The following is a 16279-nucleotide window of genomic DNA, read 5'->3' as shown; positions in this document are numbered from 1 at the left end:
GAGTATACCTATTGAAATGTGATAGCCGTGCAATATTTCTACGAGGGTGCATCAAATATAAACGGGATTTTATTTTTTATTTAAATTCATTTATTGAATACCAGAAGACACTTACAATTTATTTTTCCACATAGTTTCCTTCTTTGGAAATGCATTTCTCCCAGCATATGAGCTGGTTTTTGATGCCCTCATTGTAAAAAAAAAAAAAAAAAAAAAACAGGGTCATGTTATCAGTCAGTTGCGCACGAACTCTTCCACACTCTCGTCATCTTCAAATCGTTGCCCTCCTAGAGCTTCTTTAAGCGGTCCGAACAAATGGAACTCGCAGGGCGATAAGTCCGGGCTATAAGGAGGATGTTCAAGTGTAGTCCAGTGCATTTCCTGTAGCTTCGAGACAGTTCGAGTTGCAGTATGGGGTCGCGCATTGTTGTGCAGGAGGAAGATCTGTTGAATCGATTGGTCTCATCTTTTCCCGCGATATGCAACTCTTCGCCTTGTTCAACAGCTCGCAGTAGTACTCAGCATTTATTGTGCGTCGCTCATGTAAAAAATCAATTAGCAAAATGCCTCGCGGATCGAAAAAAACGGTTGTAAGAACCTTGCCAGCTGAAAGTCGAGTCTTGGCTTTCACTGGTGTTGCCTCCCCTTTCCTCCGCCACTCCTTACTGGCTTGTTTGGATTCAGGAGTGTAATGGTGAACCCATGTTTCGTCGCAGGTGACGATCCGACTCAAAAATACATCACCTTCTTCCGCAAACCTTCCTTTAAGCCTCTGACAGATCTCCAAACGTCTCAACTTCAGATTTTCGGTCAAAAGGTGAGGGACCCATCTGGGACACACTTTACGGAACTGTAGGTCGTTTTTGATGATTGCTTGACAACTCCCATAGAGCTGATTCCGACTTGTTCTGAAATTTCTGATACTGTTACTCTTCGATGGTCGTCAATAATGCCTTTAACCGTACGAATGTTTTCGTTCGTTATGCTGGTCCGAGCACAGCTACCGTATTGCTGATTTTCCACACGTTCTCGTCCTTCCTTGAACTTTTTATGTCAGGCATACACACGTGTCCGTGACAATGTTTGATCCCCGAACTGTGCAGTCAATCTCTGGCAAATTTCTGCCGCTGTTAACTCCTTCACGAGCAAGAAATTTTATAATTATGCGTTGCGCAATGTAGGGGTGCACTTGTTGCTCCGACATCATGAGTGGTACTGACGAAATGGCGGGAAATATCTAACAGCACGCTCTCTCCACTCCCAGCGGTCCCGCCTAAACATAGCAGAAACGCGCGTCCAGTCCTAGCAACTGTTGATGTTCCGGAACAAAAATCCCGTTTATATTTGACCCCTCCTCCCCTTGTATTTAATTAATAAACATGTATTGCAGTTGAATTACTTATAAGAATCTACGTTAGAAATAATTAAAATTTATACCAGGTTTATTTTGCTTAGCCTCTTTTTTATTTGTATTGAATAACTTAATTTTTGATCATTGTTTACCAATAGGATAAAAATAAATCTGTCTGCTGGACTTTCAGTACTCGAGTCCATCTTCACTTGTTCAGTTGGTAAACAATGGCTGACGATAGGAAATCGGGATTCATGTTTCACAACCAGATTTTTTGGTATCGAGAATAGCATTTGGACATTTAAGTGTCGTTGTTGTGTCTACTGTTAACTCATTTTTATTCGTTCGTTCTTTTACCATTATTGCCATGTACAGCGTACAGGGTGTACCAGAAGTACTGACTCATCTTTTGAGTGATCAGTACATTTGTTTAATAAACAAGAATGGCATGAAACAAAATTGTAGGCGTATCTAATCCCTGTTTTCAATTTGGAAGTCCACCTGGCAGCTATTAACATCGATGCATCCGGAGACGCACATTTCTGCACGCTTCTCAGCACATCTGAACGGAAATTTTGTTGAATTTCTGTGTGATTCGCGCCGTCAGTCCCGCAACACTGTTTATGGGTCTTGCATATACCTTGTCCTTCCAATGTCTCCATAGGAAGAAGTCGGGTGGTGTGAGGTCTGGTAATCCTGGCGACCACTCCATTGTTCCCCGACGACCAATGCATCGCCCGGAAAAGATGTTCAAAAAATCACGGACAATCCGGGCAAAGAGTGGTAGAGCACCGTTATGCTGTCACAACAATGTGTCAAAATCATCCCTCTCCTCAACAGAAGTATCACAGTCTCCTCCAATAAGTTCAAGTAACAACAAGTGAGTTTCTACTTCTGGGACACCCGGTATATTGTTACTTTTTCCTCACATAATACGTAAGCTTTTTTTTTTTATTATTTCTAGCTATGAAAGAAAAACCAAGGTGAAAGTGCAGGATCAAAAACGACGTGAATGGAATTCTGGCTCATTTTATCCGAGCAGGAGATACTTTGAATTATTGTTGCTTTGGTGGTATCAAGTGTCCGTTTGTGAGTGAGAAATCATGCTTTATTCTGAATATCAGTGAGAACTTCGTGAATAGTAAAGAAAAATACAAAAAATTGAACTTCCCTAAAAGATCTGTTTGTGAAGTGATTCTAAAGTGTAAGGATTATCGTATGAGTGTGTATTATATAATTTGTCGACTTAGAAAAGCACCACAATTTGTTGTATGAAAGATATCACACTTTCTTGTGTTCGTCTATTTCAAACCATTTATTGATACTATGTCATACAAAATAATGAAATCTCTTTTGTACAGTCCGCAGAAGAAAACCTGCAACATGAGCCTGTAAGTTTATTGTGAAACTACGCCTAACAGCGCAGGGAATCAACATAACGCCTAAGTGCCACGAATCACGCCAGAAGAAACCTCGGCGTCCTCCCCTGCACACTTATTTTGGAGCAAAAGCCTTCGTCGCTTCACAATAAACTTACATGCTCATGTTGCAGGCTTTTTGCTGTGAACTGTACCATGTTTATGGAGAAGAGCAATCATATGAATATTATGGAGAATAAAAGATGATTTTTTAAATGATTGCTTTACTTATAACATTTTCATATGATTTACGGGTCATTTCATTGAATTCTTCTTCGAAAAGCACACAAAATTACTTAAAAAACAGTCAATTGTTAATGTTATTCTTTTTTCCCAGTTTTTCTTCCAGTGAAGTAGCGTATTTGATTTGTTGGAATGAATTTCTGCTGTCTATAAAATAAATTAACAGCAGAATTTAATTGCGAACCTAATAATAAGCAGTAAGTTATTAAGACAAACTGGGTAACTTCATATTAGTAGTAGGGGGTGGCCAGAAAATTTCGAATCCGGGTCACCTGGTTACAGATTCAGTGAAAATTGGTTACCCGGATCCGGAACCTAGAATTGGGACACGGTTCCATCACCAAGAATTGAGTGCCTGGCTCCAGACCTGAGAATCGGGTACACGAGACTAAAAGCTGGTTACTACGAAAGGTGTCCAAACTTCAAAGAAGAAATAGAATTTTGAAAATGGACCTGTTTCAAAACTGACATTACTTTTCTTTCGCTAAAATTGACGTTGCAAAGTAAAGGATACAGATTAAAATTCTGCTCTAACCCTTTTGGGATTTCCACTTTTTGAGGTAAATTTTAGACTTTCAATCAACAATCAAGCTACTGTTTCCTTACTAGTTATCGTAGAATCATGGTTCATACCTTTTTTCAGAATAGAGCATCGTTTCCAACGGTACCACTCACCTGTCCGTATTATACATCAGAAATGGAAAAATCGGGGAAAACCAGGAGTGTTTTTGGAAAAAATTCAAAATTTTTGCGCCCTCTGGCTTGAGCCTGGGTTTACGTATGGATCTGAAAATCTCTTGAAAATAAATAGTTATGTACACAATACATGTGCAAAATTTCAATCTTGTATCTTCAAAACAAAGACTAGTAGAAAAAATTTCAAAGTCTGAAGGTGACTCATTTATATATATATATATATATATATATATATATATATATAGATTGTTTGTTTGTTTGTTTGATTGATTGATTGATTGATTTTAAAAATTTACTGCGTCATTACTATTTGGCTTAGGATCATGGTTCAAACGCTATTTTCTTCAGTATAACGCGCCCTTTCCAACAGTACCACTCACATGTCCGTATCATACACCTGAACTGGGAAATTCGGGAAAAACGAAATTTTTTCTGAAAAATCACCCCCTCGGAATAGTTGCGCCCCTCGGGCCCGAGCCCGGTTCACGTTTTCTCAAAAAAAAAAAAAAAAAAAAAAGAAAAGAAAGAAAGAAAAAGAAACAGAGAAAGAAATGCTCAAAGGTGCACACAATCCGCATGCAAAATTTCAATCTGATATCTTGAAAAATAAGGGCGAGAAAAATTTTTGAAATTTGCCTTTAAAAAAATGCCCCTACTTGACGCCGCCAAGTTGACCATCTAGTTCCAAAATGCATTTGTGGGTGTTCTTTAGTCCATGTTTAACTTGATCAATATTAAAAAAAAAAAAAAAAAAAAAGGCTTAAATACCTGTTACAGGGCCTAAATAAGCGGTCAGAGACAACAGTACGCTATGGTAATGAAAGTTACCATAAATCCCATAAGGACTAAACAGTATTTGAAGCTATTGTATTTACCATGACTTTTGGTACCACTATTGTTGGAGTGAATTACTCTGGAGAGGGATAAGTAATGAGATCGTTTATGGCATTTATATTTCATTACTTTTCTCCCAGAAACTGTCACTGCTTTCTTTTTCTTTTATTAGCATCGTTTTTGTACTGAGCCCAGGTGTTCCCCACCCACAGGAGCATTATCTAATGTATTTCTACTTCCAGCTCTATGTTTTAGTGCTAGAGATAAAGAAAGAGTACTCGTACTCGAAGAAACAATAGTTAATGGGACATAAACAAGCAGGTCAGTGTTGAATTCAGACTTTCACACTCATGAAAATTAATAAAATTCATTTTTCTCAGAAACGCACGAAGCTAAAATGTTAGGAGTATCAAATCTGGCCAAGAAACAAAGAAAACATGGCGATCGGTCCCAATGGGTTATCTCCGCTTCACCCAAATAAAAACCGTTCTGGATGGGCGAAGCCCTTCGAGGTTGTAGTTCCACTGAGGTAAAGGTGGGTCATGTGTGTCGGGACACCCCGAAATTCCGACTTTTCTACAAATTTAGTCTAATTTTAGGGGGGATGATTTTACAAACTGTAATATAATTTATCTTCATATTTAATTTGGACCCCTCCCGAAATAAATTTCTGCGAATGTGCCTGGACTGAGATGCTTAAAGACCATCGAATTCGTAGGCGACTGCCATTGGTGAAGTAATATTTCATTTGTTCAGTTGGTGTATCGAGTATTTGTTGGTGTCCGTTTTGGTATCCTATAACTTCGCGATACAGAAAATCAGTGGCGGATCTAGAAGGTGAAAACTTACACATACAATACTTTCATTATCAGTTAAAATTCATTTCAATATGCTGTCATTGATGGTAATTACTTATATTCACACTCTCATTCCTTCACGAAAAATGCAGGGCTTCACATCGTATTTCACCTATAAATTTTCTATTTTATAACCGTCTGCTCGAGTGAGCCCCTAATTCGCTTACATGTATAACCACCATCGCAAATTCGCCCGTTCCTACGGACGCACCTCGACTGTAGCCTTCCAGCTTCACCTTGGCATGCTCCGTAATAGGTGCGAAAAAAATGCTTGTAATAAGCAGCTTGCAAAGTTTGGTGCGTAGTTTTGAGACGTGTGGCTCTCACTATACTAGCTAAGTATGAATGTGTCTTACACCATTGTACGTAGTTGGTTAATAACACTCTAGGAATAAGTAGATAATAAGTTTTACGCTATTTCCTTGGAATTTTCCACCAAAATACTGTATTTATAGTCATAACTCTTATGCTCTCCTAAGGTTAACCTTTACTGGAAAATTGTTTAGAAAATGCATTATCGAAAATGCTATGGACTGATTTGTGAAAAAAACCACAGTATATATGCAATTTATTTCTAGTAAGATCTCTATTGTAAAGCTACAGTCTCACATGTTTTCTAGCTACATATCCTCCTTATTTCTTTTTGCGAGTTAATAGACTTTACCTGAAAATTTTAAAAAAATATATATATATATATTCCTGATCTACACCGTTATTTTTCCACTTTTCTATATCCTCCTTGTATCTTTTTGCGAGTTAACACACTTTATCTGAAAATTAAAAAAGAACTGTGCGCTATTCCTAATCTACACCGTTATTTTTCCGTCTTTGCAAGAACAAAGTTCAGAACATTTATTTCATTTTCTGATATAGCATACATTGTATCTATGCAGTTGCTGCTTCCATGTTAATGCCTCATTATAGTAGAATTGAGCTTCGGAGTTTTACTTTCTTTTGACGAAACTTTAGCCTCGCTCGAGGTCTGGCTAGACCAATCAGCCCTCAGTGTTAATCGTACCTGAGGAATCACTTTGGAAGCTTTATGCATTGCACAATCAAGGGGAAGGTTGAGGTATCCCACAGGTACGGCTCGTCTAGAGGACCCCTACGCGGTTGACTATGCATGTGGCCCTGAGATAACCAGTAGATTTATTTAAATTACATATATTTTTTGACTGCTTGTCTTTGCTTCATCTTGGCTCATTGGTGGATGGGGACGGTACAAGTGTTAAAAAAATTGTGATCTTGAACAAACTTAAAAAAACAAAAAGGATTCTGCATGGGGCTAACTCAACCGATTCAGATGAAACCCATAAACGTAGTGTTGAATTAGTGCTGACGATACCACAGAGAAAGAAATTTAATGCTTATCAGAAAGCCAAAAGACACACAAAAATCTTTAATGGCGGCATCATCAAAGAAAACAATCGATCCCTCATTAAAACGATCGAAACAAATCGGTTATACAAACTAAACAAAATTCGTATGCAATGTCTCATTTTTATGTAGAGAAACAGTAAACTCTGTTGCTGCTGGCGAATTAGCGATGACTTGCCATGGAGTTCTGCATTCTCACAGTTACATCTCGAGGACTGCAGCAAGACACTACTCCCAACGGTTTGGCCCGATTCCAGGATTGCTGCAAAGTTTGCTTGCGGCAGAACAAAGGCTTCTAGTTTAATGGAAAGCGTTTTGTCTCTACTTTCTGAAGAGTTGCTGCTGTAAGACATCAAACAGTCCCTCTACATCAACTTGTCATCAGATGCAAGCAATAAAAGCAACAAGAAATTTTACCCTCTGGTCGTCCAGTACTTAATCAAATAAAAAGGCATCATGCAGGTTTTCCTGGATTTTTATCATGACAATGATGAGTGCAGTTCAGCCATATTTCAACAAATATGCGAAATTATTCAAAGCAATGATATTGACATTGAGAAAAATATCATCGGAGTCGTTGACAATGCATCCATAAACTATGGGGTCCATTCTGGTTTTAAACTGTGAAAAGAATCCGGGAATTCAAAAGATAAATTGTAAGGTACACATTCTTCACAGTTGTGTAAAAGCTGTTACAAAAGCTTATCATTTGATGTGGACACGTTTGTAATAATAGTGTACAGTAAATTTTCTTATCCCAGTAAGCGCTTAGACCGTCTGAAAGAATTTTATGACTTCACCAATTCCGAGTACAAGGATCTTTTACATTACATATCAGTTAGTTGGTTTAGTTTAAAGCCTGCTGTCTAGAGAGTTTTTGTATAATTGGGATGGCTTGCGTTCGTATTTTTATCACAAGATGATGATGAAGTACATGATTTAATTGCTTCCGTGTTTCCAAACAAGGACTCAAAACAATTTATGGCGTTTTTACACTATTTTAGGCGTGTTTCAGTCGGCATTAACCCAAATTCAATCAAACAACTTCAATGGAAGTCCACTCTATTGTGATGGAAGAACTGGAAAGCCATCAAAATGGGTGATTTTATGATTTTCTCTGCTCTCAAACCTTGAAGAATGAAGATCTAACTTTGAGAGACGTAAAAGCACATCAACGCGATGCGGACACTTTCTTCGTTAATGCATTACTCAAATGAATTGTATGATTACGATATTAGTATACAAATATTGTGAACCATTGAATTTGGGAGAACCTTTCAATTGGTCTGATATAACTCATATTTTGAATCGTGTTAAAGTTAAGACCAGTTTTAGACGCAAGCATTTATCGTAGCAGATATGCTGCCAAAAATCTTGTATAATCTATGGCACCAAAAGTATATTTTGCTTTTACACGGTAGCATTTTGATAAGCATCTTGTCGTGACGTAGCAAACAAACCACTGGAGAAGAGCGACAGATTTCAGTCGCTATTCCTTTTAAAGCCCTTTGTCGCAAATGCTTATTATGATACATACGACTTCTAACTTTGTACAAACAAGGATACTCCTCATATTTTTCAATCAGCATAATAATAGCATCCCTACTCCAACTCATTTTTCTTTACTACAATTCAATTTTTCACACGAAACAAAGAGGATGGATATTTGGCACAAAATCTTTCGCTTCTTTTTAACACCACGGCGCTGCAATCGGACCAGAAACGTTGGGGAAAATGCTACGAAATAAAGCAGGTTCTATCGACAAGAAATGCCATAGGATATGCCATGGCATGAGAAATGCTATAGTATTTGCTACTTTACACGGTAGGATATCGATGATACGATTTTTGCTACGATAAATGCTTCCGTCTAAAACGCCTAACGTAAACATTGACAAGCTCTATTGACCGTTACGTTACGTTAAGAAAAGTGCAAAGCGAGATTGATCGTTTTTATCTGTAAGTTGTAAATGGTTCAACTTTTTTTTTTTTTAAAGCTATGCCTCACTCTACAGAGAGCTGCATTTGTATTATCAATACCTGTAAGCAATGCATTTTGTGAAAAAGTGTTTAGTATGATGAGAAATGTTTGGACTGATGCAAGAAACTAATCTCAGAAAGCGGCAATAGACGATAGCAACAAGCCTGGCAGTGTGGATCCAGCGGCACCAGTAAAGCAGCACTGCAACATTAAGTTCCTTCTGAAGGAAGGCGGAAAACCTGCTGAAATCTTAGACGAGTAAGTGCGCAGTATGACAAAGAAGCTCTCTCTCTCAGTCACAAGTGTACAAGTGGTGTTCAAATTGCAAGGCAGGAAGAGAATCCGTTCACAACCTAGCCCGTATTGACCGGACAGAATATTATGACCTTCTAATTAATATCTAATATGTCCACGTATGGCTCACAGGACAACAACAATGCGGTTTGGATGCAAACAATGAGACCTAAGTAGGTGGTTGGAGGCATGTATGGTGCATCACATCTGCACACACACAAGTCATTTACTGCATATTGAGCGGAAGGAGTCGATGAATTTGGACCTTACGCTCAATGACATCCGAAGGGTCCGGTAAAGAAATTGGGTTAAGATCGGGTGAGTTTTGGTGCCATTACAATTGAAATTCACCACTATGCTCCTCGAATTACTGCAATGCAACGTTGATCTTGTGACAGCGTTATCCTGCTGAAAGAAGCCATTCCCAGCTTCAAATATGTCCGACATAAAGGGATGTAGATGATCAGCAACCACCTGCCGATAGCAAGGAACCGTCATGGAACCCTCCACACACATTACTGGGATCACGGGTGAAAATGTGAAATTTCCTTAAATCATAATGGAACCACCAATGGCCAGTCGTCATCCTATTCTACATACCTCGAGTAGCTGTTATCCTGGAAGACAACAAATTCTCACTCGGCCATCGACGTCGTGAAGGCAGCATAGGCGTAGCCACGTGGTGTGCTAATGGGCTGGTTTATCAAAGAAAATTAAAGACAGATATTTAAATAACAGAATAAGTAAGCAGCATCTTTCTTTTTGCAGGGTAAAATTATTCGAAATATTCAACTCGCTGAGTATACCTCCGAATTCCACCTCCCTTCCTCAATAGTTGTTTAACTTAACTATATTTGTGGAAATGTAGAAACTGATTCTTTTCTTTCCTAAACGCTCGAAATTAAAAACATAATACAGGTAAGCAATACGTATAACAATAACAACAATGTTTACAGTAACGTAGACGTATTTGCTGCCAACAATCGCCGTTCCCTTCATTCTTACAATCAACTAATTATTGTTTTCTTTCTGTGAGGTAGAAAGCTTGTCAGTAAACATGTTGACACTGTATTTGGAAGTTATTTATTAGAAGTAGAATAGGTGGGGAAGAAAGAGATTTACAATCTTGCTAGTTTCAAAGCTACAAATGGTTGGAATATAGTATAGCTGTTTGCATTTTGTTTTTACTGCAGAGCTTTTGCTACAAACAATGCATATGTGAGAGAACAAATTAATCAAGCATTCATTACCCAAGATTTTAGAAACTTGCATAAAGCAAACGAATGAAAAATCTAAAGGACACAAGCAAAATTTAAGTTCTTCGTCAAACTATAATAAAAATAAACCAATTGATGTCCAATTACATGAGTGTAAGAAGGCTTTTATATCCAAGCAAGAAAAAACAAGATTGAAAAATCGACAAATCATGGAGAAGCTAAGAAACAATTCTTTGTCTTGCAAAAGGAGGCCGCCCATTGAGAAGTCATACTGAAAATAAAGAAGCATATGACGGGGTTATTTCTAGATATAGGGCCTATTTGATTTGATTTCTAAATACGAACCCGTTTTGAAGGAGCACGTAGCTAACGGGTCAAAAAAATGCAGGTACTCAAGCTCACAAATTCAGAATGATAAAATCCGCAGTTTGAAAAATGTACTTGTAAGCAAGTTAAAAATATCTTTACTTGGTACAAACATGTGCATTATCACTCATGAAGCGAGTGATTGTGGTCATCATGAGCAGATGGTTAATTTTTCGATTTTTTGATGCTAATAAACAGTCACCTATTGAGTATTTAGTGGCTCTTCATAAGTTATCTTCTGTAGATGCACAAACGATTTTAATGTTAGCACTACAGACGTGTTCAAATTACTAGACTCTCGCTCGAAAAATACAAAATTAATGTAGGAGTTCTAATTTCAGAGTTCTAGAACAACCAATATAGGATTCGTCATTTGTTTACTGTACAGTTGAAGTTGTGATATCACCCTTGAACAGCAAATGGTATTAGTGAGGGGGGGGGGGATGCAGAAAATGGTGTTTCAGTTGTACCTAGCTATTGTGGTTCCTATCAACAAGTTACAGTCTGGAGCAGTGTTGCCATACTTGGTACAATTGTACCACATTCGGCCCTTTGGTACCCCGTTGGCATTTTCAGCCCCTTTTGTGAAAAAGTTGGTACAATTTTACCCAATTCAGCACCATTTAACAAGTACTTGTCACATTTTCAAAAGTGGCAGTAAGACATTTCGTACATCTCACAGTACTCATACTGTGTGTTGAACTCTTAAGAAATGCTTTTGAACATTCATTTTTTGACGCTGCTCTGTAAAATTTGTAATTCGAACTATACCACTGCCATGTCGCGACAAAACGCTGTAACTTGAGTTACATTGTTTTGTCGCTATAAGCGTTTTTGAATTTCCCGCCACCGATATTTATGTTCACCAGGCCCAGCATTGAGCTGAGTCAAATACTTTTGAAAATATACCAAAGAGAATTTCGATGTGAGTAGGAAATTAGCCGGTCTGTGGCGACTTTACGGCTCTTTTTCTCAAAACTACTCCGCCAAAGTTACAGCGTTTTGTCGCGACAGGGCAGACCAAGAAACAATGACGCTACATGGGCTCATCCGTGCCGCGCATTAAGGAGACGAGATAGAAACAGTGGTGGAAATTTTAGCGTAAAATAAATAAATAAAAACCGTTGAATCAAGTGTTGAATATTCTCAAGAAAATCAGCGTGTTCTCAAGGAAGTCTATAATTTATGTGTCTGCAAAGATTCTGCACCAAAACGATAATAGCACAAAAAATACATTGACGTATTTGCCGGCTTACCGGGCTAAGTTGTTTACTAGTGACGCCATATTGACGAATATAAAGATACTTCCACGGTTGTTCGGGGTTCTCCTATTTGAATGTTTTAAAGTTTTTTTTTTTTTTTTTTTTTTTTTTTTTTTTTTTTTTTTTAAATAAAAAGCGCTTTCTTGATTTGAACTCTTGAAAGAGGGGGAAGTTACCAAATATCTGGCTCTATAACTTTGCCTCTTTGTTTCGTGTTATAGAACCATGTTTTACACTGGTATAAAATAATAAATTCAGCCGTTTTGTTTTAATTTGGTACTATTTTCAGCCCACTCTAGAGCTAGGACTGTGGCAACCCTGGTCTGGAGTGTTGTTGTTGCTGCCGTAAGAAGTTAACGGCATTTAAAACGTTCAACAGTTCGAATGGGCCAGTTTAAAATGATCGTGAGATATTACTTGTATCAATCTTTGATTCAGTGTAGTCCTGTAATTGCAGCATAATGGAAAAAGCAAAAGACCTTTCTCCGCGTAAAATGGAAGTTAACAAAATACTTCTGGTGGAAATAAGATATACACGGCAATACATTGCTAGTAAAGTTGGAATAGAACAAAAATCTGTGAGTAGAATCTCTGTTGAAATGAACAAGAGCCAAAATAGGATTGGGAAGTGTGGGCGAAAACCAAAGCTGTCGCTAAGAGGTATCAGAAAACTAAAAAGATTGGCTCTGGGAAACAGAAGTGCAACTTCTAATAGACTTAAGCACAAAAATGGCTGAGTTTAGCGTGGACATTTGGCCTAAAAGTGTTCGAAGAATTATTTGTGCCGAGAGAATAAAAGCACGCGATCAAGAAATAAAACAAAAATTAAAATCATGGCAAAGAAGCGCCTCGAATGGGCACGAGCACGACGCCTAGAATATTGCACTGCTGCCGATTAGACAATAGTGTGTTTCAGTAATGAATCATGTATCTTTGTGTCTGATGAATGTTCACAATATGTACGACGTTGACCTGGAAGGAATTCAAGTTGGAATGTCTTTAATAAACTGTGAAGCATCCTACTTCAGCCATGGTCTGGGGTGCGATCTCTTTTTTCGGGCCTGGAAGACTGTATATAATAGAGAGGACAATGAAGCACGACCAATACCTACAAGTTCTTCAAGAAGAACTGCTTTCCCAGACTGCACTCTGGCTTGATGACGTACAATTCATCTTTATGCATGATGGAGCCTCATGCCACCGGGCCAAAGCTGTGACACAATCCTTCGAGGACAACGAAATTAGTCTTCTTCCGTGGCCAGGCACTAGTCCTGATATGAACCCGATTGAAAACTTTCGGAGCTCCATGAAAGAAAGCTAGAGAAGAAGCACATTAGAACCAAACTTCAATTGATCAAGATCAACAATTTGTGGTATCATGATACTGACCTGAAGGCAAAATGTGCTAAACTCGTACATAAGATGCCACAAAGGATAAAATACTTAATAAAGAATAAGGAATTTCATAAGAAATATTAATCTTTGTGTGAGAGATAATTTTCTTGAAGTATTCCATTTCATTTTTTGTTTCCAATGTGGGTATACACACTTTATAGTAATTATATTTGAATGTTACGTCCGCATTTGTTTTATTGATATTGAAAAGCATATGCTACACCCACTAGAAATTAGGACAGAGTTACAAAGTAGTAATTTGGACTAAATTCGAACGTATTTTCTCACGTAATACTGTAGGAACAGTAAAATATTCAGAAACTGAATGTTGAGTCTAATAATTTGAACACATCTGTAATAGTGTCAGAGTTCGGTGTATTACAGGAAACATGGTGTACACCTAAAATACCTTTACGAATTAAAGGCTATCAATGTATAAATCAAATACGTCATGACTCACATGGAGGTATTGCTATATGTGTTAAAAATAATTTAAATTTTCAAACTATTAATGTGCAATTTCAAAATTTACACTCGCATATTTAATATCTTAGTATCAAAATTTGCAATTTAAAAATTCTTAATCTTTATATTCCTCCAAAAATTTATGTTGATATGTCTTTCTGGAAGCAATTGCTTGCTTACAATTTTGATTATATAGGTGGCGACTTCAACATCCATTCAGTAGTTTGGTTATCTAATAAAACCACTACAGGAGGTAGAGAATTTCTTTCTCAATTGTTTAATTCATCCTATATTTTTCTCAACAATGAATCACCTACTAGATTACAATATAATACGTTTTCAGCACCAGATCTTACATTAACGAAAAATGTTTATTATATGGAAACTGATTGGCAAACTTATTATCATACATGCTCTAGCGATCATTTCACTGTTGTTCTCTATTCTTATTTCATCTCAGATGGAAAAGTTAAGGTAAATTTTGAACAAGCATATACTACTTGTTTCAAATCTAAATTACAAAAAATATCTACAAATATATCTTGGACAGATTATCAAAACAAAATACAAATGCATTTTTCACAAAATAATAACCCAGATAATATATTTAAAGTTATAAAGAAAACAGTATCTGATTTACGTAAGGAGTATCATAATGAATCTTTTGGAAAGAATAACGATAAGGAAAAATATAGACCTCGTCCTATCTGGTGGAATAACATTTGTCAAAAGTATGTAAATAAGACGATAATATTATTCAAACAATTCATATCAACACGTACTCCCGAATCATTTTTTGAATATCAAAGACAAAAAGCCCAAACCAAAAACATCATATATAATACGAAAAGATCTAGTTGGCAAGAATTTTGCAATAACATATCGGACCGTACTTCACCTTACAAAATATGGCATTTTTGGAAAAAAATTCAACTATATCAAGGACGACAGGACACTCAAATCCATTTGAAAAATATAGATTGGATACCATCTTTTCACAATAAATTAACTCCATGCACCGTTAATAATGATCGTAGCCTGTTTACTAAATATTTAATATCGAACAATAATGAAGTTCTTGATAAAAATTTTACAATAGCAGAATTACAAGTGGTACTAAAAAACATCCACAAAAATACCATGCCTGGTATAGATGGAATCACATACACGCACTATAAAAATCTTCCTCACTTAGGATTACAAAATATATTAGAATACTATAATTATATATGGAATACTGGATACATCCCATCTAGCTGGAAAAAAAAATTGATTCTACCTATACCAAAGAATTCTAAAGATCCAGTTTCTTCTAATTTTCGACCAATTGCACTACTATCGTGCGCTTATAAAATTTTTGAGAATCTAATTCTTAATAGATTGAATTGGTTCCTAGAACATGCACAAATTTTTTCTCCACAAATTACAGGTTTCAGAAAGAACTTCTCTACGTGTGATGCATTAACGAATTTAATATTAGATATTTATAAAACCTTTTTAACAAGAGGAGCGCTTCTGACTATTTCATTTGATATTACTGGTGCATATGATCATGTGAATTTAGATATTTTAATAGAAAAGATGCATAAATTGAATATTCCTAGTAAAATCATCAGAATTATTCATAATACTCTAATAAATAGACAGATATTCATCAAAGTCAGAAATACCTATTCAGAGTCAAGAAACACCTCATTAGGTCTCCTTCAAGGGAGTAAATTAAGCCCTCTACTATTTAATATTTATATATTGGATCTAATAAATAAAAACTGGCAGAATAGTAAAATTACTAGTTATGCTGATGACATATTGTTAACTTCTTTTCTAAAAACATCGAAAGATCTATTCCACAGGTGGAAAATCATTTACAGGAAATCAATAACTGGATGATCAAGAATGGACTGGAATTAAATTGGAAAAAAACTAAGTTTATCATATTTTCTAGGGAAAAAAAAACATTAAGAATTATCAATTAACATATCAACATAATAAACTATATTGTGAACAATTTATTCCTTATTTAGGAGTTAGAATGGATCAGAAATTAAATTGGAAAATTCAATTTCAATATTTAGTACAAGAGCAATTCAAATATCAAAATTTACTTAAGTGTCTTTCATCGAAAAAGTGGGGAATTAATCCTTTTACCTTACTGAAAATTCTACAACATGGTTATAGATCTAAATCACTTATGGTTGCATATTGTATAATAGATCTGGTACATATTATCAGGATTTAGATCAAGCTATATATATCATTAAAATTATTTTTTCTCAGCCATCATTCTGCCCTAAACAAGCTATTTTAAAGGAAGCAGAATGTATTCCTTTACCAATACTATTCTCCAAAGCAGCCTCAATGTTCTTAATAAAAATCTTTGGTAAGTCTAATTCTCCTATACCAAAATAGCTACAACAGATTGAATTACTATTACAAAAAAGGAATACACCATATACCAAGAATTTCCCTTGGATCGTACAAGCTTATCTCAATTTTAAAAATTTTTTTTCAATGATATATAAA

At 36.4% G+C, this 16279-nt stretch overlaps 2 protein-coding genes across 3 annotated transcripts in view; one reads left to right on the top strand and one right to left on the bottom strand.

The window, feature by feature from the left end:
* Orc5 (origin recognition complex subunit 5) overlaps window positions 1–2985 on the top strand; it is a 46590-nt gene extending 43605 nt beyond the window's left edge. The window contains exon 11 of the mRNA XM_081726089.1: window positions 2316–2985. The gene's annotated coding sequence lies outside the window, so the exon portion shown is untranslated. The remainder of the gene's footprint in view (window positions 1–2315) is intronic.
* Window positions 1–16279, bottom strand: part of LOC145660721 (histone deacetylase 8-like) — a 270630-nt gene that overhangs the window by 112570 nt on the left and 141781 nt on the right. The window lies entirely within an intron of this gene.

This window comes from Thermobia domestica, chromosome 9 (genome assembly GCF_964235325.1).
Source record: "Thermobia domestica chromosome 9, izTheDome1.hap1.1, whole genome shotgun sequence".
NCBI lineage: Eukaryota > Metazoa > Arthropoda > Insecta > Zygentoma > Lepismatidae > Thermobia > Thermobia domestica.
The sequence above is the reverse complement of the archived record's forward strand: the minus strand, read 5'-3'. Positions and strand labels throughout refer to the sequence as shown.